The sequence below is a fragment of the Tamandua tetradactyla genome, chromosome 20 (genome assembly GCF_023851605.1).
Source record: "Tamandua tetradactyla isolate mTamTet1 chromosome 20, mTamTet1.pri, whole genome shotgun sequence".
Taxonomy (NCBI): Eukaryota; Metazoa; Chordata; class Mammalia; order Pilosa; family Myrmecophagidae; genus Tamandua; species Tamandua tetradactyla.
In genome coordinates this window covers 9045087-9070382 of record NC_135346.1, presented here as the reverse complement: position 1 = coordinate 9070382, position 25296 = coordinate 9045087, and the positions used below count along the sequence as shown (strand labels likewise).

At 38.8% G+C, this 25296-nt stretch overlaps 1 long non-coding RNA gene across 1 annotated transcript; it reads left to right on the top strand.

The window, feature by feature from the left end:
• The first annotated feature begins 3236 nt into the window (after positions 1 to 3236).
• LOC143664433 (uncharacterized) lies at positions 3237 to 23681 on the top strand. Its single transcript, XR_013166416.1, has 3 exons — positions 3237 to 3502; positions 17266 to 17379; positions 23370 to 23681. It is a non-coding gene; the product is annotated as an uncharacterized LOC143664433 (long non-coding RNA).
• Positions 23682 to 25296: the final 1615 nt, after the last annotated feature.

The following is a 25296-nucleotide window of genomic DNA, read 5'->3' as shown; positions in this document are numbered from 1 at the left end:
ATTGGGGATTGAGGTCATCCAGAACTTTTTTGAGGGAGCAGGAGAGAGATGCTCCTAACAAAACTCCTAAGACTTCCCTCAACAATGATGCTCATTTATGTAACCAGTCTGAAAAGGATGGACATTTGATGGACTGCATACGCTTGGGAAAGCATGGCTTGATGTTGAAAAGTTGCAGAAGAGATTAGGGTATTTAGAAAGTGAACTTGGTCCCAAGGCCATGTCTACAGGAACTTGTAGTGTTAGAGTAAACCTTGCAAAACTATCTGGGACCTCTCACCTGGAATTGTGGCCCAGTGATTTTGAGATATTTCCTAGGTGACCAGTGGAGCCACAGGCTAGACTGAATCAGGTTGTGCTAAGCAATGTCTGACAGTAGGTTCCAATTTGCTACCATATTCTTAGTCAGAGATCAACCTGTGTCTTGGGCATATTATGAAGAGATTAGACTTCCAAAGAGAACGTGTGTGAGATCATGCACTCAAATCTCCACACACTGGTCAAAAATGGGTGTGGTCATTGAGAACCACCTGAAGTTCTCCTAGAAGAAAAGCATTGAAATAAAATTGTAATGTCTGAAATTTTCCAGAGCATTCTTCAGAGGATCGCTTTTCATTAATGTGTGAATTAAAAAACCTTAACAGGGGTGGGTATTTGTTACATTTGGCTGAGGGAGTTAAGAAGGCAGCTTTCATTTTTCCAGTCAGACTTGTGGAATACATTTCTTCATTTTTTTCCTGAAGCTAAGTTCTATTTCATTGGCTGAGGAAGAAGGACATTGGGATTTAAACGTTTTTGGAAGTGTAGATGAAATTAGATAAAATGTTACTTTTTGGAAGATTATGAAGGATCCCTGGGAGAAAAAAACTCTTGAAGATGCTAGAATGCTTTGAGGAGAGAGGATTGGACTTGTCTCATGACCAGAGTCATTCCTGCCACATATCTGGGGAGCAGGCATTGAACGTAATTTTTTTAATAGAGAAAAACCACAGTTCCTGAAGAGCCTTCTTCCCTCATCCAAACTACACTGGAGAACTAAAGCTGCTTAGGGGACTCGGTAGATAGTACAGGTCAAAGATGGTCCTAGAGAACCGACATCTTGCTGAAAATTCTGAGGATACCTTATCAGTACAAAGACTTTATTTTTTAAAATTTTAGTAGAGAAGTTGTGAGTTCACAGAAAAATCATGCATAAAATACAGAGTCCCATATACCACCCTATCATTAATGCCTTGCGTTGGTCTGGTACATTTGTTACAATTGACGAAAGCACATTTTAATAATTTTACTACTAACTATAGTCCATGATTTAACTCAGGGTTCACTGTTTGTGTTGTGCTGTTCCATGGATTTTTTAAAAAAATTTTTATTCCATCAACACTTATGCAATTTAAAATTTCCCCCTTTAACCATGTTCAAATATATAATTCAGTGCTGCTAGTATAGTTGTGCTACCATCACCACTGTCCATTACCAGTACAGGGACTTTTAACTATACTTAAAACTCTTGTATACTAATGTACAAGTAGTATAGTAGTATATATAGTAAACTACTATAGTCAAGGATGCATAGATTTGTTCATTTTGATGTTTTTGTTGTTTCCCCCATCTCTCTCCTCCCCATGAATAAGTCATATTAACAACTTCCCATCTTTTTCTTCAAACTAGCAGAATTTATAAGGTCCTATACACATACACACATGTATATATAAAAATTTATGTTACATACATAGGGAACTTATTTTTATCATTGTTTTGCAAAACACACTTTTTTCTCATGGAAAGTTCTCTATGATTTTTGTACAAATTGTACAAAAATTTGTTTTCAGGGCTGTACCATATTTTGTAGTACAGGTATATGACAATTTATTCAGTCATTCCCCCATCGATGAATATTAAATCTGCCACCAGTTTTTGAGCATGATGAATGATACTGCAAAAAATATTCTTGTACACATACTTCTTCAAACTGGAATATTTTATATCTATGGGATAGATTCTTAGACATGGTAGGTTGAATGGTATATGTGATTTAAATTTTAATAGATGTTTAAAAATGTAATACTTCAGATTTCTGTCATCAGTATATGAGAGTACCCTTTCTTCACAGCCATGTCAGAAATGAATGTTACAGATCTTTCTCAATTTTGCCAATGAGTGTGAAGTGACATCTCCATGGAATCAGTTTATGAATTTCCAAATCTGTGTATATAAGGCCACTAGAAATGTCACTGTTGATATTTGTCAAAGTTTTGGCAGGATCCCTGGCTGCCTCTTGTCTTTTTGTGGTGTGTAATAAGGGGGCAAAAGGAGCCAAATGCCCTAGGTATACACTGCTAACTTAAGCAATAAACTTCAAGTGGCTAATTGGTTGATGTATATGGTGGATTAATGTAGCAACATGCAACAGAGCAAACAAAGCCAAACACTCTGTAACTGGGTGCAGTGACAGGAGCAAGAACCTGGAGACCTGAGTTTTGCTATGGAATTTTTTTTTTTTTTTTTTTTTAAATATTATTTTATTATTTGTTGTTTGTTTGTTTGTTTTTTACATGGGCTGGGGCCGGGAATCGAACCGGGGTCCTCCGGCATGGCAGGCAAGCACTCTTGCCCGCTGAGCCACCACGGCCCGCCCTGCTATGGAATTTTGTGTCCTGGATAGGCACGAGCTAGCTGATTGCTGAAAGGGTTCCACACATTCTATGGTAGATTGGTTAATCTCCCTGTCACTTGTGAAGGGATCAGGAAGCTGGGATGGGGCATGTTAAGGAGTCAAGTGGAGAGGATCAGCCCTTTATAAGACACTTCCATTAACACCCATAACCAGGTTAACAGGCAGATTTCTCGGTTATGAGAGAGAGAAAAAAAAAAACACCTATTCTCCCTTGTAAAGAGGGTAGGATGACTATGAAGGAGAAGGGGAGCCAGGAATAAATCTTGGTAAGGATATAGACCTTCCCACAATTCTTGAGCAGGAGACAGAGGTAGCAGAGCCCAAAGGACCAGTCAATATTTATCTTGGCCAAGGTCATGGAGATTGCTATTTGGAGATATTAAAGAATTCAAAAGTGGAGAAACAAATGGCAGATCTTGCAAAGAGGCCTTTAAGAGCTAAGAATGCCAGGGGACTTTTTACCTAGGGTAAGGACACAGAAGAACACTTCAGCTTATCTTTAAGCATCAGGAATGAGGTCATTCTCCCTCCATTGTGAGAGCTCAGTGAATTCCATCAGTGGGACTATGACAGGATGGGATTCTTTTCTTTTTCTTATTTTTTCCCCTTCTCCACACTCAACCTTCCAAACACAGATACACTAAGCATGGTAGAAAGAAGCAAGGGAGACAAAAGGAGCTCTCGTAGTTGAGCAAGAGATTGAAATTTTAAAATTTTATAACTCATAGAAGATCTGCTGAGGGAGGACCCATCTTGACTACCTAAAAAATCTGACCATCCCATTAGGACCCAGGGGCCCTTGGTCCCTCTTTCCCACACACCCCCCACGTGAGTATATTCATGATGAGATGAACTAGATCCACTTAACTGATGGTATCTACAAAAGGCTGAGAGGAGCTGGGACTTCTAGAGGAGAGAAGCAGAGGAGAGGGAGCAAGATCTCATCTTTGTGGAGTGTTTATTTCTGTTTATGCTAGGGAAGGTGATGGTGACCTCCTCTAGCACAAGGAATTCTGGACAGTTGAGGACTGAGTTTTGGGTTAAATAGCATAGAGGAACCCATTCCAGAGAGCCCATACCCATTTGGTATTTGAAGAAGTTGGAAGCTATGCTTGAACCTGAATTACACAGGCGTGTTGCAGATTCGTCTGGGCTTTGTGTGAATGCATGATTATCTAACTGTAGGTTTGTTTAATAGTGGATGGTCCCTCCTCACCTCTCCTTTGAGAGGATGGATATAGAGTATTATTCATTTGATAAATACTATTAATTGAGCATTTTCCAAGAACTGGGAGCTTTTACAGATGTTTTACGTACTTTTTCTCATGTAATTCTCAATAGGTCCTAGCTGCAGGTTCTATAGGAAACTAAACTCCAGAGAGAATAAGAACTAGCCCAAGGTCACCCACATTTTCAATGGTAAAGTTGAATTTTAGTTCCAGTTCTACTCAACTCCCAGCTCAATGTTCTTCCCACTCTCCCATTTCTAAACCAAGAGTCCGGCAGTAGCTAATGGTGCTCATTGATAGAAAACTCCTGCACATTCAAATAGTGGCAGGAAGAGCCTTGGTGGCCCAGCAGAGAGCCCAGGTGCACTGGATTTGTGGCAGGACCCCACAATAGTACTCTCTTTGTTCCACAGCATTGAATTTCCGAGCATAATATGTATCTCAGGAAATCCTTCTCAAGAAGTTATTTCCAGTCGGCAGCCAGTGATTTATTCCAAATGTTTGAATGAGCTGAAGAGAGTTTCCCCTGGTTTAAAGTTGCTTGTGCTGGCAGGCAGATGTCTGCATTGCTTCTTACTTTTTTTTTTTCTCCAACAAAATTTGCCTTTGTGTTATTTACCTTGATGGAGGAAAATAATCTACTTCAATAGGAAACAGATCTGATCACAACTGCCCTCCATAGCGGATTGATTTATTTTTCCTGACACAATGATTTTATCTTCATTTTTCCCCCTCATTATGGCTGTTTCTTTTATTTCACATGGTGAGCCTGGCAACATCAATCTTACTTGAAAAGCTTTTGGAATCTGAAGTAAAGCCACAGTCAAAACTGACCTTGGCAGTCGTGTTTTCCAGACGGGCAGCTCGGTTCAGTTTCCCAAAAAGGTGTCTAAGACACTGAGATGAGACCATATCCTGAAAAACACACAGACCTCTCAACAGATGGGAGGTATGACCCAAGAAAGTCTAAATACCCACTTTATAAATGGAGGGAAGTGGTATATCTAAAGAGCTTTGCTAAAAACCAATCGTTGCTTCACAACTTCTCGGATTCACCAAGCAAAGCAGCTCATGCTTGTCTTGAATAACGTATGCCTGGGTAATTTCTGGTGCTTTTGAGATGTAGCAATGCAGATATTTGATTAGGAAGTTTTCCAGGTTTTATTGGAATTGTCATAGAATGGGAGTTACTGACAAGTATCACTGAATATACTGATTTACTAACTAGCATTTGAAAGTTCTTCTAATCAAATTTCTTTTTAAGCTATGTGTCTGTTTCTGATTTATGCATTTTTTGCCTTTCCAGCCCTGACAGTACAGAGAAGTCTAACCAAGTCTCTTAAGAAGGCTATTAAGGTCTGTAGGGTAGGGCGCCTTTGATGGGTGCCACTGCTCAGAGCGCTCAACCTCCCCTGCATCTCTTCCTTCCAACCTTGCCATGTGCTCTTGGACGCTCAGTAAACAAATTCTGTTACCCCACGTTCTGGAACGCTTTGTCCCTTTCTTGTTTTAAATGAAAGCGAATCTCCCCGAGGATCCTTCCCCTTGAATCTTTCCAAGTGAATTTTGCTCATTTTCCCAGTCACAACAGCACGGGGAGGTGGAGCTCTTAGCCCCTCAGTGTCACGTCTCAAGTCCCAGTCTTCCTCTTTTCTGAGAAATGTCCCATCCTCGATGCTCATCCTCTCCTTACAAATTGTTGTTATTGACGTGGTCACTCCCTGTTGGCTAATACGCATTTTAGCATCTAAAATGTATTCACAGAATTCTTCTTTACGCCAATCCTGCCGTTGTGCTGTGTGACTTCAGGGTTTACAGGAATTGCCATACACCGGTACATCCTTGGCCTCTTCAGTGCCAAAGGCTTAACTGCCTTGCACATTAGCCACCCCCTTCCTTGTCCTGCCACCACCCAGAACTCCTGCTCTTTGAATTCCTATAATAGTAATTGCTTGACCAATGACTAATTGCTGCCACTGAATAAGCACTCATTATGTGCCAGGACACTGAGCTACAAGCTTTAATTTTATTGCTTCATTTAATTCTGAAGTCAACTCTGTGAGGTAGATACTGTAATGACCCCCATCTTACTGAGAGGGAAACCAAGACTCAGAATGGATAAGTAACTTGCTCAAGGTCATACAGTCAGAGTATGGTAGAGCTCAGCTTGAAAATAATGATGTGTCCAAGGTTTAGGACTTAACCCTCACCATGGAAACACTCCACCCTGACTACCTCCCAACTTCCTACCATGCTCACTCAGGGCCATTATGCCTGGCCAAGCCTCAAGGTCAACTCTAGCTCCTTGGCCTGCTTTTCTCAAATATTTGAGCTCCTCTCTGTTTCCATTTTCCTGCTTATTAAGCCTGGATTCTGTGGTGTATCATTGAACTGTACTCTCTTGCTAGAATCTTCCATTTTCCTTTCTATTGTCCTCTCCCATCTGTGCACAGAGTCTCTACCCACTCTACTAATGGGTTGCTAAGCTTTTGGAGAAAAATCACCTCCACTGTAAAAGATGCAAATCTCACTCTGCTAACTAAGGTGTGCAGTAAATGTACTCATTTCATCCTGCCAGAACAAATTAGCTTCTCATTTAAACTCTCAGTCCCGTGGGTGACAGAAACTATAACTCAGGCAGTTAAGAGATTCCACCTTTCTTTCCTAAGGTTATTTGTAATAGTCACATACAAATAACAAAAACATGTTAAAATGAAAGTCTGTGGAGATGATGGTTGGGAGCGGTTGGAAGGGAGGCCCTTTCCTCAGAATTGTCAGAAAACTACACTACAATCTATGGGATGTCCTTTTCCAGGCTGACTTTTGGAGAATTAGGGAGGTACCTGGGAGAAACTCACTGCATCCGCCTCACTGTCTAAACCATGATACCTCCAGGTCTCCCATCTCAGGGTCACTTATCATGCTAGTTGGTGGCAACCGGGAAGCCAGCAAGACCCAGCATGATGTGTCTGGTCATACAAGCCTTAGACAGACTCAAAGAATCCCTTCCCCGGTGCTGCTAACAATGTTTCCTGTACCACTTCTGTTCTAGTTTGCTAGCTGCAGGCATGCAATATACCAGAAATGAAATGGCTTTTAAAAAGGGGAATTTGATAAGCTGCTAACTGACAGTTCCAAGGCTGAGAAAATGTCATAATTAAAACAAGTCTACAGAAATGTCCAATCTAAGGCATCCAGTGAAAGATACCTTAGTTCAAGAAAGCCGATGACATTCAATGTTACTCCCTCAGCTGGAAGGGCACATGGCGAACATGGTGGCATCTGCTGGCTTTCTCATGGCTCTACAAAAAGGGACTCTCTTCAAAATGATTCCTCTTTTAAAGGATTCCAGTAAGCAACTCCACCTTCAATGGGTAGAGACACACTTCCATGGAAATCATCTAATTAAAAGTTACCATCCACAATTGGATGGGTCATATCTCCATGGGACCAATCAAAATGTTCCCACCCAGCAATACTGAATGGTGATTAAAGGACCTGGCTTTTCTGGGGTCCAGCACAGATTCACTACTGGCCCAATTTCTAAGGTACTTTTGACCTAAGATGCTCTGGAGCTCCCACCAGGCTCCATCTTGCCTATTTTACTTAGGACATCTTTTAGGGAGGGTGAGCTGACTGCCATCTCCCTAGAGTCCCCTGCAGTCATTCTTGACTCCTTAGTTGCCCTCACTCTTCAGGGAATTTGGGCTCCATCACTAAGTACTATTGATTCTGTCTTGAATCCATCCCTTAATGTTGAACTTATCCCCCAATCTCCATTTGTACTGCCACTGTACTAATAGATATCCCCAAATAACCCTATCATTTCTCCCCTACATTGCTACAGTAGCCTCCTTATGGCACCCTGGCTTCTGATCTCTCTGTTCTTCCCAAAATAGTGTATACTATACACTGCAGTCGGAGCACTCAGAAAATCGTGAGTCTGATCACATGACTTCCTTTCAAAAGAGTCTTTCTGTAGTACCCCAAAAGGTAAATATTCATTTTCCTAGTGAGGGTTATAGAGGACCATGTCTAACTCCTCGTTAGCTTTCTCGTCTCATCTCCACGTTCTCCTTACCAATGTCCACTTTGGGCTTCAGCCCTGTGGAACTGCTTTAGGTGTTTGAGCTGACCATATTCTCTGTTTGTAGGATTTTTCATAAGCTGTTGCCTTTGCCCTTAATCCCTTTATCCCCACTTGTTCACCCATTTGAGTTTACTTATCTTTTACATCTAAGCTTAGAGCTCAGTTTCCAGACCTGGAAATTTCCAGACAGGGTCAGTGCCATCTTATGTGCTCCCATAAGCCCTTGCCATATTCCCTTATTAACACCTATTCGTTTGTCTGCTTCCCCCCACCTGACTGTGAGTTCCTGGAGATTATCATCAAGCTTTACAGACATAACACACAGAATCCCAGTAATTTAGGCTTTTCTTTTTATCACTTAGACAGTATGTAATGGTCTTAATTCTCACATAACATCCATACACTTAACAAAAATACTTTAGTCCATGAAAGCTGTTTGGAATTGAAACATGTTTTCTTTCAGAAAATTGGCATGTTAACTCCTGTCACAGAACTTTTATATGAAATCTTCGTTAGGGATATTTTAGGTAAATATTCTCACTTGAGATGTCAGCTCACAGTAAGGAATTAACAGCTCCTCGAGCTCAATGTTTCTGTCATCTTATCTACTTCCTAACCACGCCTATTGTATATCAGGCTTTTAAAAGATGTTTTTGCCTCGGTACTGATCTATTTCTAACAACATGTTTTGTGATACTTTTGCTTTATTTTTAATTTCAGAATCTAAGAAGGCAAATAATATATATATATATGAACATGATATTGAATGATCTGAGTACATGGAAATCCAAAAGCAAAGTAGGACATGAAATAAAATTTCAATAAACAAGCTATCTTGAGGTCAAAAGGCAGCATTAAGAGAGTGAGTGGAAAAGCTAAAAAATGGGAGAAAAATATTTGCAAAGTAGAACATTCATATGCAGACAGTATAAAGAACTCCTGCAAATAAAGAAGATAAAGAAAGCCAACCCAATGTAAAAATGCCAAGAGAGTGGACATGCACTTCACCCATGAAGATATCCAAATACCCAGTAAGCATATAAAATTTTGCTTTACCTTAGTATTAATTAAGGACGCTAAACTGGAAACAGCAGTCAAATACCACTGTACCTCAGATTAGCTCAAGTTAAGAAGACTGACAATATTAAATATCAGTGAGGATATGGAGCTATTGTAACTTTCAAACATTGCTGATGGCCAATAAATTAGTATAAGCACGTTAGAAGACTGTTCGACTTATTTACTAAAATTGAGTGTTCACAATTGACTAATTAGTAATTCCTATGGACTCCAAAAGACATGGATGATAATGTTATTTGCAATGGCCCCAAACTGGCCCAAAAATGCCCTCAGAACTGATACCTGGGGCACCAGGAAGAGACAGCATGATATAGGGGCAAAAATAAGAGATGGATGATGTGTCTGGGCAGACAAGTCTTAAGAAGCCTCATAGCACCCTCCCACTAAGCTGCTAAAAATGTCCCCACTTTGTTCATCCACAATATAATGGGAAAATGTGGTGTATTCATACAACGGAATACTGCACAGCGACAAGGATGGACTGTAGCTACACATGTCAATGTGGATGAATCTTTGCAGTTATTTTCATTTACAAAAAGGTCAAAAACAAGCAAAACTAATGTATGGTATTCGGAGTTAAGAGAGTGGTAACCTTTGAGGGAGAGTGAGAGCGAATGAAGGGGTGGGGTACATGAGCTGGAGTTCTGGGTGGCTTGCCCTGGAGGGTAGTTATATGAGGCTGTTTGCTTTGTGATAATTTATATTTTATGATGTATGCATGTTTTTGAACATATGTTATACTTTAATAAAAATGTTGAAAATCAAACTGGTAATGGCATATCTACAGTGTTGACAGCCAGCACAGACGTGACTATGTAGAAATTAGGAGTTGTTACCTTTACCTCGTCCTCTAAATCGGGGATTTTTTGTTCCTTTGGCAGTTTGGTGAGGCCTCATAATCTCCTCTCAGAAAAATGTTTTTAAATGCATAAAGTAATACACCTAGGATTACAAAGGAAACTCATTCTAGCACAATCATCAAAATATTGAAAACAAATTTCTATTGGGTGGTGCAAGGGTAGCCCAGTGGTAGTATTTCCGCCTGCGATGCGGGAGACCCAGGTTCTATTCCTGGAACCTGCCCAAGCCAAACACAGACAAACAAAACCAGAAAACAAATTTCTACTAACACAGCAACAGGATATATATTTAACATATAGGGTGCATGGGGGCGTTCAGTGGCAGCATGCTTGCCTTCCATGTGGGAGACCTGGGTTCAATTCCCGGACCATGCATCCCCCCCAAAAAATAGGAAAGTTAAATTTAAATTTTATTTTTAACAGATATATCAGGTGCGGGCTGTTTATACATCCCCCCTCCTCATTACGAACGATTTGCTTCTTTGCAGCAGTTAAGGGATCTCATTTGTACTGTTCAGTTTGACAGAGCCTTAGCAAGCAATGAGAAGAACTTACCTCCTTCCATGTATTCAGTAATAAAGAATTGTAGATGGGGTATGACAGAAGGTCTGGCTGGGAGCTGGCCACCATTTGATGACGTCAGACCGCTGTGTGCTGTGTAGTTGGCCAGCCGTGTATCATGAGTGGCTGAAGGTGGAAAGACCATAATCACAGGCTAGTTCCTAGTGGCAGTTCTAATATCATTGCAATTTCTAAGTAGTGATAAAAATAAATAATATTTGAAGTTAATATGACACTATACCGTGATGTTAGAATATCTGGTTTCTATCGGTTATAAAACTACAGGTACTGCTAATATTTCCATGGTTAGTTGCTGATATTCAGAATGAAGGAAATGGCGTGTTTTCAGTGAGAGATTAGTGAAATTAAATAAAGATGAAATAAAATGTATTTTTTTCCCATCCAAGTTATGGGTTAAGAACTCTTAATCAAAAGTAAAAATGTGAACTTCTGTGTCAACTTGCTGAGGAAATAGGTTGTAGGAAAGAAATACAAAAAATTCTTAAAAGTCGCAGATAGCCTTTTTTTTTTTTTTTTTTTCCATAGGCAAAGTCAGGAGCTGAGGTTGAGCAGGGATGGTGAGAAGATGGAGGAAGAAGCTCTAGGATCCAGGCCTTGCACCAGGACCACTATTAGACAGGAAGGACTGTCTGAAACAACTATTCCCAAACTCCAGGACTGGGAGAACTGTGCAGCCCCACGGGCACATGCAAGGAATAGGGTGGTGGATTACGGAAAGACCAGTAAATTCCTCTCTATGTGGTGGTTGCTGGCAAACTGCTGTGGGGTCCAGCCCCTGGGAGGATAAACATCTTCCTTCCCAAGAACAGGGGTGGGCACGGCCAATGGACCATCATGGCTTTTGATTAGCTGGCGGCCAGGCTCTGAGGAGCCATTGTTCTAAACCTCCCCAGACAAAAGGCCTTGGAGTTAGTCTTAAAGATGCGATGCATCGTCTGGGCTGTGGGGATAGTTAGTCGATGGGCTACATTTGCTGGGCAGGTGGAGAAAGCTGAGCTTTGGGGAGCTGTAGGAGATGTTTCTGGCACCTTCCCGTTCCCCTCTCCAGGGCACTTTGGAACCAGTTGTGCCCACTTCGTGGTCCACGGCCCTGCTTTGGTTGGAAAAGAAAGTCATCTCCAGCATGCTTCCTCTCCCAGACTTTGCCCTTCAGGTGAAAGCAGCTTGATACAACAAAAGGAGTGTAAAAAACTATAAAGGCGACAGCCTGGGTCAAAAACTTGCCTACTTTAAGCATCCCAGAGAGAGAGGTCTGTCTCCTGGGATTCAGAGGGGCATTCAAACTCTTGTAAACAGAGTAACTCCAAATCAACTAACAAACCCAAACCCAGACAAGACACAGGCCAAAGAAAGACAGGAGGCCCCTGCACACGGCATTCACTGGGGCAGACCTTCCTGATAGGAGGGCTGAAGCTCGAGAAAATCCCTGTCTTATCACAAGCTGGTTACAAAATCAAGAAACAGACATCTCACAGAGTTAACATTTTAAAATATTAAAATGTACAGTGTGCAACAAAAGAGCACAAGTTAAAGAAACAGGAAGTGATAGCCCATCCAAAGGAGGAGATAAAATTTAGAAAACACAAATGAAAGACTATAATGTGGACATACCAAACAAATACTTTAAAAAAAAAAGATCTTAAAATGCTCAAAGACATGAAGGAAAATAGAGGAAGAACTAAAGGATATCAGGAAAACAATGAATGAGAAGTATGAGGATTATAGTAAAGAGAGAGAAATTTTGAAAAGGAACCAAACAGAATGACTGGAGTTGAAAAGCGCAATAACTGAAATGAAAAATTCCCATGGGGGTTTCCTGAGCAGATTGGAATTGGCAGAAGAAGGAATCAGTGAGCTGAAGACAAGACAGCTGAAATGAGCCAGGCTGAGGAACAGAAAGGAAAAAGAATTATAAAAAGCAAGAAAAGCCTATGAGGGACGCTATCAAGCATACGAATATATGCACATGGGAGTCCCAGAAGAAGAAAGAAAGGGGCTCAAAGAATATTCAAAGAAATAATGATGGAAAAATCCCCAAACTTAGCAAAATACATGAACACACATGCCTAAGATGCCCAGAGAACACTGAACAGGATAAGCATGGTGAAAGTAGCTAATTTTCAAAGGGTTACTGAGAATTACATTGCAGAGAAAATACATTTTACTGTAAAGGGAGATCAGCTGTGACTAATCTTGGTCTTTTACCCCCATGTTATTCCTGGATTTATCTTTTCCAAATCCATCAGACAAAATCAGCTTTCCTTTTGAGTGATTGTGATCTATGCTTTAAGCCAAAACAATTTTTTGTGTTCCAAATGAGAAGCTCATGTAACAACAGTAGGGTCATTTTTTCCCACCCATCTTTGACTGTAGCATTAACTATAAAAGGGACAAGATTTGTGGCCTTAATTTATGTTCTTGATTATTGTTGAGCATTGTAAAGCGTGTGTTTTTATAATATCACAAGAATTAGGGCAAAAAAGAATGGCCCTCAACACTTCCCTCATCCTTTATTTTTATTTCATAAATGTTGTTTGATACTCCTTTTAGATGAACTGGATCTATGAGTTCAATCCATACAATATAGGGGCATATGCTCCTATATACTTGAAATAAATATTGTTTATTATATTTTGTATGTATTGTATATATTGTTTACCAGGTATAAAATCAAAAGATAATTGCACTTGCCATATAACTACTGCCATAAAGAATTCAATAACATGAATTTTAAGAAAACCCATTTCCTGTGGCAGATATTCTTCAAATAATGAAATGTCAATATTGAATAGCTCTACCTCGCAAGGAAATTTAGTTTTTTGATCAGAGAGTACATATTATAGCTAAATAATTCTGAATTGCATGACTAGATGTCATGGAGATTAGCACCAGATATTCCAATAGGGACCAATTGAAGTATTGAAGGTATTCCTGAAGGTATTCCTAAAGGTTTGTGACACATCAAAACATTCCCTGGTTAAAGCATCTTCCATGATGCAGGAGGCTGGTTTCCAAGAGCTCATCTGAGCACTCGGTTGGTCGAGTGCTAAATCAGGGCCAACACTTTTCCCAAAAGAAAATCTTGGCCATGCATGGGACGACTTCTGTGCTGCCTCTCCATACAGATGTATTCTTGTGGGAGAACACTGGTTAATTTTTTTTTAATTTAACATCAGCAATACCATGTGACCCCTACCTGGGGTTCTCTTGGTCTCCAAAATTATACATCTCCTCTCAGCAATAAGCAATTCCACTGTTCAAATTTTTATTCAAGATCGTTTTAGGAAGCAACTGTATGGATCTATTTCTATTTCTGTTGGTATTTTTAAAATGTATGTTAAATATAAAATATGACATCAGTAGTCCCTACATAAAATTCCTGGGTAAGAAATTTGTTTTAGGATTTATTAACAGAGAAACACATTTGCACTTACTTTTTCCTTGGTTTTGTGTTATCACTTGTTATATTTTATTACTAAGGTGTATACCTTTAGTTATAACTTTTCTCAAATTATTTTAGCAAGAAATTAGGTCCATTGTCCTCTAACCACCAGCCTCCATGACTGAAGATACGTGTGGTTGCCAAGTGCATACTGCAGTGCCTGGCCGTCTTGGGTACTAAGTGAATGGAGGTAGAATGAATGAGGGCTCGAATCAATACATATACAGGTGAGCCCCTTGAGGATAGTTTTCCAGGTTGGAGGGAGCAGAATAGAAATGAAATACAAGAAACAGAAATCAGAACACTGACAGAGCTAAATATATGTACCAGTAGCACTTGTCACAAACTCGTTTAACTTACTAGAGTTGTGAAATTATGAAACTGAAGATAACTTTCAATGAAAAGGATTTTCAGCCACTTTTAAGTGGTGGAGGATAAGATGACAGATTGGGGGTGTAGATGTGTATATTTTCGCGTGTGTGTTCTTACGCCCATGTGTGCTTTTGGAAGAGTTAGGACAAGGGAAGTGGAGAAAAGTAAAGACATAAAATACAACATTTTCATTATACCCAATGAGACTAAAGGATAACACAACCTGCTTCCTTTCTGTATGAGAATTTGATTCCCAGTTAAGTTTCTAGTTTTTTTTTCTCCCTGGAAACTGAAGAAAGATAAAATGTCCAGTCAGTTATTAGACAGTAATTGCTTGAGGTAGAAATGAACCCAGATTAGTGAATTGTATCTGGTATGGAAGAATTTTTAAAACCTGAAGAAAAGCCATAATTCTAGGCTTTTCTGAATGTGGTGACTCTTGCAGTTGGACATGTCCCTTGTGGGACCCTGTATAAATACAGGAATTCTGGCTCTTATGGGGTTTGAGGCTTTTAAGCTAGGGTGTCTCATGCGCCGTTCTGATGTCAGTCTCATTTCCTCACACCTGAGTTGTCACCTGGGGGGGGGGGGGCAAACAGAATAGCTCCCGGATGGCCCCCTCAGCTGCTGCATGAATAGCTGTGAGTCTCCTGAGGAAGGAGCCCGATGCTTTGCCTTCCTGCTGGCAAGCGCTGGCTTCTGTCCTATGTCTTTCAAAGTTAGCTAAGGCCAAGGCAACCTAAGATAGTCTTGTGAGTCTGAATATTTAGTTGGACACAGAGCCCCTTGTTCATGTTGCACTTATGATGACCCCATTCTACCATCTTTTTTTTGTTGTTGATGCCTCTGGTGGAGTTTCCTTTCAACCAAAAGGCCAAGTAGATGCAGAAAGTGAAATGATGAATCCTTATGAATTTACTCAATAGTTTTCAGCAGCTCCACCTTTTCTGTTATTGCATGAATCTGATTCTCCACTTCATAACTTGTTTTGAGAAAACCCACTTGGACTTTCCCTTACAAGGCGGCCACTTACTTATTTGTGTTTTGGACTATTGAAGGACAATGCAAGCATTTTAGTTAGCTAACTGAAAGCAAAATAGCTTATTCATGTTAAAAGAAGAGAGCCACTCTACTGTCTTTGAAGAACAGGATATATAAGAATATGAGTAGAGAAAAAATTACAGGCATTCTGAAATCAATGAGTTTTGCTTTTTTTTTTTTGCATGTTTGCAGGTATTAAATTGATTTCCTGGCAACTAGTAAAGAGGTGGCTCTGGACAACCTGTCCTTAAGCAGGCTGACAGGGTCATCAAAAAACAACAAAGCAAAACAGAAAAAGAAGAACAATTTCCAGTTCTCGAGATTCTTTGAAAGACCTTGATGGTTTAATGTGGAGTATATGTGATAGGTTGTCTCTTTGTATTAGCTACCCAAGTCTTTTCATTGGTACCTTCCCCTTCATTAGCAGTCCGGGTCCATACCATCTCCTCATGAGCATTTCTTGGCACCTTCAGACAGCCTTGGCTTGGGCAGGAGAATGGTACATATTCCTTCCTGAAAGCTGAGTGTACTTTTCAAGGCAATTACATAGGTTCAATTTATCAAGGCGGAAACCTGTTCAAAGACCTATGGATAGAACAGAGATGAATCAAAGAAGGAAAGGAGGAACTTTAAAAATTTATTTTAATCCTTTTGATGATCCTTAAACATGGGTCATATATTTGAATAGAAGTATGTTTAGGACTTGGGAAAATTATTTAAAATATATTAGAACTCTAAAATTAAAGCACATTCAGGCAGATAATGGAATGCTGCAAAATTATTATGCACACTTTATCTAAGAACTGTCAAGAATTCATAAATGAATACCACATTGTCTGAAGTACTTAGAGAGTACAGACAGTTTCCTTAGACTAATGCTAGCTGTCGGCTGTTAATGCATGATAATTATGTCTTCAGTGATAATTCTTCCAAGAAATTGTTTTCTGTATCTCCCTATTGTAATTCTCTTTCTCCTCTTCCACCTCCTCCTGCTTTTAGCTTTACTTTTTGATTTTTATTATTTAGTTGATAAATTCTCTGGAACAAGAACAAATTTAATAGATGAGAGGATTTGTAGAGACACAGATGGGCCCATTTAAATCCAGAAAAATGGTATTAGCTTAAATGAGAAAAATAGAAACATCTGTAGAAGGATTCCAGGCATCTATATATATGCCACAGATAAAAGACTGTGTCATGTTGTAGAGGAATTTGAACTTAAGCTATAGAGAAATGGGGCCCTGACAGAAATTCAGTTAAATTCAGCAAAATTGTATTAAATCTCAGCGTGGTGCAGGCACCGTGCTAGGTGACGTAGGTCTTACAAAGGTAAGACTCCATGTGTCTTTAAGGAATTTGTGGTCAGACCGAGTTCTTTATTACTCAGGAATCCTGTCTTTGAGAGCAGGGGTGACAGCTAGTCATTATTTAATACCTAGTAGAGGGCAGTAATGCTCAAGAAATAGTTTTTGAACCATTTCTGAATAGTTTCTGAACTATTTCTGAAATGAAACACAGAGGAATGAAAATGGGAATGACCTAATGCAATGAGTAATTCATAAGAAAATTGTTATGTTAATTAGTCAAGAAGCCTTTCCCTGTTGCATCAGTTCCTCAGTTCTCTCCCTATTAGAGCTCATCAAGTCAATCTGATGGATGAAAAGAGCAAGTTAAAAAAAAAATAACCACTTACTGAGCAATTAAACTCTTATGTTGGGCTTAGTATTCTACAGGATGCTTTACCGTGTTATCTCACTTTATTCTCCCATAATTCCATGAAGATATGATGATTTTCCCAGAGTTAGACAGTTGAGTAAGTAGAGAAGGCAAGATACAGGCTCCGTTTTGTCTAAATTGATAACCATATTCTTTCACTATTTTCACTCTTTCCAAAGCACGAGAAAATTTCCTACAGCTGCTGGATGCACACCTCCAATAAGCCAGAAACTGACAAGCTCTCTTAACCGAAGGTTAATGATTGACTGCAAACTACATTTTGATGCAAGGAGGTAAACTTTGACTTTCCTAAGTGAGCATTCAGAAGCTGATTTTTAAAACCTCTTTTTCACTCATTCCTAAATTCTATTTGCAGCATATGATATGGTAAAAATGCATGTGGGTTTTGATTGTGACTTTAAAAAAATGTAAATCAAGCTCTTCTCTTTCTAGGGTTAAATACCAACAGGGAAAAGAAGGGAGCAATGAAAATTAATGTTTTAGGTGTTGTGTATTATGTGCTAGATATTTAGTAGTAATAACAGCAGGATTTAATCTCCAGAACGTATTTTCTGACTCCAAAGTCCATTTTCTTTCTACTGTACTACAGTAATTCTCCACAAGTTTTAGTAGATCTGACAACAGTTGGCTTGTGCTAGCTCTGCCAAAATCAGGCTGCAAATCTTTGGGTAAATCTCCCTAAGTAAAATGGAGAAAATTATATTCTCATAGGGTTTGAGAATTAAATAACCTAATTTACTTATCATCATATCCAACAAAGAGGAAACCAGTTCAATCTTTCCATGACACTGGCAGTGTAAGTTATGTCACATCCTACATTTGTCTAAATGAAATTAAATCTCGATTTAACACCACGTGCCACAGTTGGCTTATGGCCAATATCAATAAGACTTGTGGCATCACTGCTCTGTTTATAGCAGAAAAGAGCTCCAGAACTTAAAGGGAGTTAAATAAATGGCTCAGTTAAATAAGTGGCTCAGGGTCATGGTCTTCTCCTCATTGGCCACGAGACGGTGGTTCCTTGTGTCGCACAGGGCCGGGTTCTACCCAGTGTGCTGGCACAGCTGAGGCTGCGGTCAGGTCTGTGCTCAGCCTCAGCCACGAGAAGGTCTTTGGAGCACAAAGCTCCTTGATTGACATCCTCACAGGCACTCATGTAGTCAATCCCATTGGTGTTCCTGCAGCCAGGGGGACCCAGATTCTACCTGCACCCCTCCACCTCCCACGTAAGGGGGGGTCCCATATTCTGCACTGAAGCGCTGTCCCTTTTCAGTTGGGGAGACTGCGCAGCCTCCCTTCCTACCCATCTCAGACAAAACCAACTTTTCTTTTCAATAGCTCAGACTTAGCAAAAACGGCCTCTGTGTAAGATTTTCGGTAGGCTGCTGAAGGTGAATTTTCCATTTCAGGCTTGAGAACCTAAAAGGCTGTTAGCAAACTATTCCCTTCTCACCTCTCACTCAGGAACAATAACAATACCACAGTGTTCCATACACACTCTCTCTCTCTCACACACACACACACATGATGATAAGGGAGCTCAGGACCTCAAAGGCATTGTCTCTTTTGAGAAGTTTAGCGGGGAAAGGAGAAAAAAGCAAACACTATTAGCTTCTTATAAATATTTCTAGAGATATTATATATATGAGCACATGCTAATCTCTATTTATGTAGACTATTACCTATCGGTACTTCTCAAACTATCTGTAATGAATGACCAGTTATTTTTAAAAATTTCCAATCAGATACAGACCAAGAGTTTTATAAATATAATTAAAAGTTTATGGGAGGGCGAGCAATGGTGGCATAGTGGCAGAGTTCTCGCCTGCCATGCTGGAGACCAGGGTTCGATTCCCTGTGCCTGTGCATGCAAAAAAAAAAAAAAAAAAAAAAGAGTTTATGGGAACTTCAAGTTTCTATAAAGCACTGAATTCTCGTACTTACCATAAACTGGTAACACTAGTCTACAGGCTGCACTTTGATTCACATTGTTATATGTATTTCTGTATATAAATGTTTCTCTGTATCTTGATTAATGTCCATTTAGCATTAGATCTTGAAGATCTTTCAATATAAGTCCAACTTAGAGGAATCTGTAGACAGCATAAAAACGAGTAAGAAAAAAATTGATTTTGTAGGGTATCAAGATGTTTGGGATTGTGTGTCACTCTATTACTTAGTAAAACCTGTTCGAAACACAAATTCCTACTTACATTTTACTTATGATATCTAGAATTAATTAGTATCAATTATTTTCCCCCTTACAACAAATAAGAAAATTAGCAATATATTTTACTGCTCCATTTGTTCATCAGCGTTTCTTACATCCTGATTTTTCTGCCTGGCTTTTCTTTTATTGTTGCTGAAATAGTTTATAAAGCAATTCTTTCAGAGTAGATCTGTGGTTAACTTTTTTTTTTTTAACTGCTTTAAATTGTTGAACTTTACCATCACAAAGATGATAGCTTATTTCTGTAGAGGTGTCTAGGTTCAGAGTTATTGTTCCTCAAAACTGTCAAGCTACTACTTCTTTGTCTTCTTGGATTCAGTATTGCCAATGAGAAATCTGGTACCAATCTTGTTTTGATGCAGTACTTATTCCCGTATTTTGATTCAATATTTATTTGGGTAAGTAGTCAAATATTTGTTTATTCTCCTGAGGAAGTGAGAGATGCTAAGTTCTTACATGTTTGGTAATATGTGTCCTCTAGTCTTAACTTTAAGGATAACCTGGTTGGGTTAAATTATTAGGTTGTGCTTTATTTTCTCTTAACTTTGTAGACATGTCTTCTTTTGAATCTTAGCAAAAGGAGTAGCTACTGAGAGGTCTGAAGCCAGCTGACTTTTCTCTCTGTACACTTCTTCCTTTCCTACCTGGATACTTTCTTTAGCTAAATCCATTACCAGAGTAGCATTTGGTGTCTCTCATTTTTAAATCAATTTCCCGTAGACAATTTGGAAATTGAATGTTCTTTAAATCTGCAGATTCAATTTTTTCTATATTTTGAAAACATTTTTTATGTCTGTGCATGGTTCTTCAGTTCTATTCACTATGAATTCTGTTTCAGGAACACTACTTATACTCATAAGTGGATCTCTTTGGTCATTGATTTACCATCTTCTCTATAAGCATCCCTATATATTTATTCTTTCCCAATTTTATTTACTTATATTTTTATCTAGCTTGTCAATGTGTAGCTGAATGTTATTTTTTGTCATCTTTTTATATTTTAATAGCTTTTTAATACATGTATATTTTCTTTTTGTGTATTTTTTTTTCCAGTTTATTCCTGCACCCAACCAGCTTTTTATTTATTCTTTTGCTGTCTTAACAACTCTTTATTCATTTGTCTTTTTTGAGGGCTCTTCTTTTGTGGACAGATGATGTTGTCTGAAATTTAGTTGAGACCATGGATGATTATTTGTCTGAACTCTTAATCTGTTGAGTATTGTTCTTGCAATGAGTTTTATTTTTTTCTTTGCCTGCTTTTTATTTTCCCTTCCTACTTATTTTTTGGAGTGTATATAAATATGTTTCAAGTATTGTTTTTCTGCTTTTAATGGGTCAGATTATTTGCCGAGGAATATTACTAGAGAACTGCACGGAGAAGGTGTGAATTAGCAAATGTAGGGTCAATGCATGTTTCTCATCTTAACAGCTCTCTTAGTGAAGGTGCCATTTCCTTTGCTTTGGGACACCTCTGACATCAGCTTTCAGTGCCCTAGATGTCTCTATGGCATATCAAAACCCTTTATTTTACAACTCTTCTGCTGAGGTCTGGTGGGCTGTAATAGTTGTCTTTCCTCTTGCCTTCACTCTACTTTATACATCCATGAGCAGCCTAGGTTGTAAACCAGAAAAATGGCTTACCAGCATGGCTTTTCATTTGGTTCCACTTTCCATGTGGCCCTGTGGAGTTGAGTAGTCCTTGTTGCTTTTACTGACCAACCCCCATTGTCTATGTCTTGTGTATTTTGTTCAAGAGTTAAACCCATATGTATGTTCGTAACTTCCTACTTTATGTGTAGATTTCCTTGTATGACGAGCATGGCTCATATTTTATGATTTCATTGAAAATGAAGATTTTTCCTTCTGTATCCTTTTGATTGTGTTTAGAGGGTTTCATGGGGTTGGGAGTACAATAAACAGCTTTTGAGAGTATGAATTGATACGGTGAGAGAACTCTCTCCTAATACTATTCATAGATTTGGATTACAGAGGTATTTCAGAGAGAGAATCAGTAGAATTTGCTGATGCATAGAAAATAGGAGGCAAAGAAAACAGAGGAATCAAATGTAGTCTTTACTTGGCTTGGGTTTTTAGGGTGATGATGTGCCAACTCTGTGATGGAGAAGACTGGGAAACCAGTCTTCTAAAGAGGGTATATTAAAGGTTCCATTTTAGAAATATTAACATTAAGAAATCTCTGAGTTATGCATGTGGGTATTTCAGGTATGTGCTTGATATGGTTCTGAGCTCAGGGAACAGATCTGGGCTTAATATGAATTTGGAATATATTAGCACAAATATATTAATTAGAACCCTAGGAACAGAAAAACCAATATTGGGAGATGGTATAGACAGAGAAAAAGGGCTAAGTTCCAAGATATTCTCACATTTAGAGGTCAGGTAATAGAGAAAGAGTAAAAGAGGCTGAGGTGGGAGGGAAGCAAAGAAAATGCTGTGTCTTTGAAAGGAAGAGGTAGTAGCATTTCAAGAAAGAGAGAATGGTCAAATTAAATCAGACTGAAAGGTAGAGTAGGATGAATAAAGGAGGTGCCCATTGGATTTGGCAACATGGATCTCACCAGTCACCTTGGCATGAGGAGCTTCAGTGGGTAAAAAGCCAGAATGCAGTGGTTCAAATTAATGAGGTGGAAGTGAGGAAGCAAAGGGAAAGCAGCCAACTTTTAAAAGAAGTTTAGCTGTGAATGGTAGCTGACAAAAAGGGTGGTAAGAGGCAGCATCAAAGTTTTGTTTATTCATATGAAAGATTCAAGAGCACGTTTGTATCCTAATAGCAATGATACATAGAGGTTAAAAGACTAATCATATGGGAGAGAGATGGACAGCTGAGAAGTCCAGTTCTTAAAGAGGCAAGGGAGAATTTGATCCAGAGCAAAATGTGAAGGGACTGGCCATGAACAGATGCATGGACATTCTTTCATTGAAACAGTATAGGAGATAGGAATATGAGTTTTAATGCAGAAAGGTTTTTAAGTTCTGTGGTGGGAAGATGATTACATTTCTTTCCAATACTTCTGGTTTCTCTGTAAAAGATGAGGAGAAGTCATCAGGTTGCTGAGGGGGAAGGGTTCTGTGAAGCTTTAAGATAATAAAGGTATTAGAAACCCTTATATTACTGTTAAGAACTCAAAACCATCTGACCTGTTACACTTGATATATTTAAATTATTTCATATTCAAAGATCTTTTTTTAAAAATAGTGACAGGCCAAATTCTTGCTGACACTTTACTGTATGAGTTACTACCTGTTAGTGTATCCATTTTACAGATTAAAAAATTTCAAACCCTATGAATTTAAATAGTCTGCTCAATGTGACACAGCTCATAGGTGGGGGAATTGGAATTCAGTCTAACCTGACTGATTTTAGAGCCCATGCTCTTAATCACGACACTATGCTGTCTCCGTTCATCACAACATTAAATCGCATACACACACATACATGTACACACTAAAAGGGGATTGATATCGCTGTCTTTCTCATCAATGAAGAGCCAGCCTTCCTTATCTCTGTTTCAGAAGTTTCTCTACCCCCACCCGCCTTTTATTTTCTTTAGGTTCTAGGTAAAACAAACACCTCCTTTTCTATACTTCTGAAGTAAAAGGAGTGGAATCAAAACTATACGTCCTCACCTTAGCATTCTCCATATACTTCAACCATTTTTATTTTTAATCATTAGTAGACAAGCAGTGATGAAATAACTAGAAAAACTAGGCTGCTCTGAAACTTACAGTGTGAACATGTGTCTTCATGAGTAATCGATCCTCCCAATCTGATGTTATATTTGCTGCTATGAACATGCTAATTTTTTGACACTATGGTTTCCTTTCACTTTTCTTTTTCAATAAGGCAAAAACAAGAATTCAGAGATTTGTCAGAGCACCTATATAAGGTACAACAAAAAGATACTGTCTTGGCATTGAGTTAACGAAAGAATTATATTTAAAAGAACCATTTTGGAAGAATGTGGGTGTGTTTTTCATGCATGCTGTTTATTTCTCTTGTGTTTTGCTTAGACATGTGACCTGCAGTTTGGATGCAAAAGTTCGATTTTACATTTCAGTTATTAGAGATAATTGGAGTGGAGAGCAGATCCTTAGCTACAGAGGAGAAATGCAATAAAAAGAAAGATGCCATTAGAGGAATATGAGGAGTTTCTTTTGGATCTTGAATTTTCTTACACCTTATTTAGTTTTTACAAGCTTCTGTGAAAGTGGCTGGAGTCGCTACTATCCAATTTTACGGAAGAAGAAAGTAAAACATCAAAAATCTGTGTAATTTGTTTTGGAGTAAACAGTCTATCACTAATGTATAGCACTTAACATTTAGACCTTCTCTTGCTCTCTCCCCCTTTTTCCCCCTGACACTTTTCTTGCTCATTCTGTATTCAGGAAGTGTACGTGGTGGAGGGGTTACAGATGACTCAAATTAGCACTTGAAAGTCATACCTGTATTGGGAAAACCTATAAAGATGATAATTAAAATGCAAATGCAATGGAAAGAAGTTAACCAAGGAATTAAATTCATCCTGAGATTTTAATGATGTGCTGATGTATTACCCTATTTGAAGATTAGCTTTTGTTGGGGAGAAATAATAGTCGACACTGGGCCACCCAGTTCGAGGTATAAGGGCACAAAATAGACTGCTTGATTAGAGGCACAAAATACTCATTTCTTTATTTTTCTCCTTGGTAGGATGATCCTGCCTGATAGCTACACTGCATTATATATGAAGGCACAATATATATAGCTTAAGAAAAAAGAGAATACACAATCTTAGACATAACAGATTATCACACCTTTTCTGGGGTAAGGAAGAAATCATAAGGACTGTGTCCTATATGGAAATGGAGCTTCCTGATTCTGCAAGAGATTTTTTTTGTCCTTTTAATGTAGGTAACCCACATCTTGACTAAGCAATTTCACTTTGATGATGTGGACAGTTTTTTATGCAATGTTATTCAGATACATTCACATACCATGTAATCATCCAAGGTATGCAATTGATGGCTTACAGTGTCATCATATAGTTATGCATTCATCACCACCATCAATTGAGAACATTTTCATTATTCCAAAATATAAAAAAATATAAAAGAGAACCCAAAACATCCCTTACCCACTATCTCCCTATTATTTATAGGGAAATAATTTTTTAAATAAATTTTTAAATAAAATGTTGTAATTTTTTCACCTTTATTTTCTTACTCATCTGCCCATAAACTGGATAAAGGGAGTGTCAGTCACAAGGTTTTCACAATCACATGGACACTCCATAAAAAGCCATAGAGTTATATCCTCATCATCAAGAATCAAGGCTACTGGATTGCCATACAACAATTTCAGATATTTCCTTCTAGATATTCTAATATACTAGAAACTAAAAAGGAAATCTATCTAATACATAGAAATAACCTCTGGAATGACCTCTCAACTCTATTTGAAATCTCATAGCCACTGAAACTTTATTTTGTTTTTATAAAGCCTTTCATGGATTTATCCTGATATAAGGTCATTAAACAGCTACCAGTTTCCCTTCTTTTTACGAAAAAGATTTAGCTGTAGGATAAGGTGATAACTGACTGTTCCGTTTGTGGGCCAGTACTGGCTGTCCTCCAGGTGGTATGGTGGCCAGACAGCATTGCAGTAGAGAATAAATTTTTCTGTTTTAGCCCTGTAGTGGGAAGATTATTCCAGTTTTGTAGCAGGCAGCCCAGTGGACTGTCGGCTGGAATACTGGAAGCACAACCCATTTCTAAGGAAGAGAGAGAAGAGAAAAAGGCAGATTTCTGTACCAGTCCCCAGCATCCTGGGTCACTGGCCTGCCATTATGAATGCTTATCCTTTGGCGCCATGAGATCAAGCTTTCTATCCCCAGGCATCCCTGGGGTCCTCTAAGACTCAGAAGACAGATGGCCTGATTCCATCAGATGCTGCTGAGAT